The following is a 2,349-nucleotide window of genomic DNA, read 5'->3' on the forward strand; positions in this document are numbered from 1 at the left end:
CAAAAAGCCTAAAGCCCTTCCACAATCATTACCATTTATCAAAGTTCACAGAGTTTCCAGAAGCATGCTATTTAGGAAGTGGATGGCATTCCTGCTTCCTAATCATATTATGTGAAAGTAAAATAATACTGAAGATTGTCCAAAAAACTATTCAAACAGTAAATTGATAGGGGACTTCTAGAATGTTTGAAGGCAAGATGGAGTGCAATAACATCAAGAAGTGAAAGATCATTGTGATGAAAGGGGAGATAGAAAATATAAAAATGAAAGACCAGAATATTTAGGATTAATAGGGATTTAAGCCTTACAAATGACATAATTCAAATCCTACTTTGCTCAACCCACATCCTTACTGAAGTAAAACATCACCTCTGACGTAAGGGAAATTTTCTTGGGAGTAGACTATTATCCAATATACACCCACTCCTCACCTATGGGCATAGTTAGGTACCTAAAACCAGGCCACTGTGAGAAAAATAGGTGTTATGCAAAAATAAAGGTGGTACAGACAACATCACAAAATGTAAGTGGATTTAATGTTACATAGCTGCCAAATTGCATCATTATACTGCTGTCAAAGGAGCTCTGCTTACTTAAGTCTTTAATTAACAAATTAATCTTAATTGATTTTTTTTCCCTAGTAATGAAGCAAGACACTTTTTCTCTTTTATTCGGTCCGATGAGACTAACCAGACCACACAGAGCTGTGGTTGGTTGGGCCACAGGAACAGTCAGGACAGCTTCTTGCGGAGACTGCTGAAGTGACAGCATCCACTTCTACCTAAGTGACAGTTCTTCCACATGGCTTTCTGACCTCAGTTGGCCTGGTCTCTTGCCAGAAAGGCCCTAACTACGTCAGCTCCTGTTGGAGGATCCCTCCCTCCTAAAGGCTGAGATGATGGGTGGACAAGAATGGGGAGAGTGTCACAGAGAGGTTCCCATCAGGTTCACAGGACACCCATTGTACCATCTGGAGAAGTCAGCTTAAATCAGCTTCTGCTGCTCCTCCAGCAGATCCAGCAGCCTGCTCCTAGAGTGCTTCCTGCTCCTTCTGTACCATCAGCTTTTTCTTCAAGGCCAGGAGATGGGCTTGCTTTCGCTTTTTCTGGAGGAATTTAGTCACCCGGTACACATATGTGAGGGAGGCAAAGATCATAAACAGATGTTGCATTCGAAGATTGGTGAGTTGAACAACCAGATTCTGCAGCATGGACACCATGGTAACCATCTTCGCCTTGGACTGGTCCTGCAGGATGGCTGGATCCAGCTGGCACTGGCTCACTGACAAGTCTGCCTCTTTACTCATTTCTACTGCTCTCTGGAAGGAGAGCTCAAACTCCACGAACTCATCAATGAACTGGTTCTCTGGGAACTCAAGGAGAGTCAGAGCATCCCAGCCACTAGCAACACCTGGAGCCTCAGTTCTGGCCTCCAGTACTGTGATCTGCAGAGTCTCAGCCTCATCTCCCCTGTCAATACTCTCACTCCCTGCTTCCTTTGACTTCCAGTCTCACGAGATGTCTCAGTCAATTTCAGCAGCGTAAACAGAGATGCCATGGTCGATCTCTTCAGAAGCTGCCTGTGTCCCGAGGTCACCCCAAGCAATTGTGTCTTCTTTCACCAGCTCAGAGGTTCCTCAAAGTGTGGCAGCTCCACCACAGATGGCTTGGTTCTGGCCCTCCACTCATATACACTGTCTGGTCGCATTTCTTCTGCACGAATCTCGGCATATGCAACATATGCTCAGTGAGGTTAACACAGAGTCCACACAAGTCTGGTACAAGTCATGGCTTCTCCCAGACACTGGGCCCCGACCCCATGTCATCCAGCTGACTCAGTAGGTCCTTCACCAGGGTCAGCAGTTCTCTTCGGACTTAGTCTCCAGTGATGCTGTACTGCTTGCAGGAGTGAAGGAACTGCTTTCACATCTCGGCTGCCCCGCCTGGCCCTCCTCCAGAGCTGTACTCTCACTGGATCTGCTGCCACTTGGCAATCTGCTCCTTTAGCGACAGGATCTCATAGGTGACGGTCTCGACCAGGAGGCTAGAGAATTCCACTGAGTAAGTGTTGTCCTTCTCTTACAGGGGTACAATCTTCTGCCAGTCCTTCAGGCACTGTGAAGAATTGTTGTTGTGGTTATGTGACATTGAGTCGTTTGTGACTCATAGCGACCCTATGTACAACAGCCCTAAACCACGCTCTATCCTGTGCCAATCACACTGCCTCTGACACACCTATCCCGATTACCCCAGTCACTGAATCATCCCATCTCGTAGAGGGTCTTCCCCTCCTGAGCTGACCCTCCACCCTCCCAAGCATGATGTCCCTCTCCAAGGACCTGTCCCTCCT

At 47.0% G+C, this 2,349-nt stretch overlaps 1 pseudogene; it reads right to left on the bottom strand.

Annotated features, from left to right (window-relative positions):
* Positions 1 to 924: 924 nt before the first annotated feature.
* The window catches only part of LOC102847687, a 70,292-nt pseudogene continuing 68,867 nt past the window's right edge, over positions 925 to 2,349 (bottom strand).

This window comes from Elephantulus edwardii, unplaced genomic scaffold (assembly GCF_000299155.1).
Source record: "Elephantulus edwardii isolate Elephantulus edwardi_28Jun2011 unplaced genomic scaffold, EleEdw1.0 scaffold00034, whole genome shotgun sequence".
Classification (NCBI taxonomy): domain Eukaryota; kingdom Metazoa; phylum Chordata; class Mammalia; order Macroscelidea; family Macroscelididae; genus Elephantulus; species Elephantulus edwardii.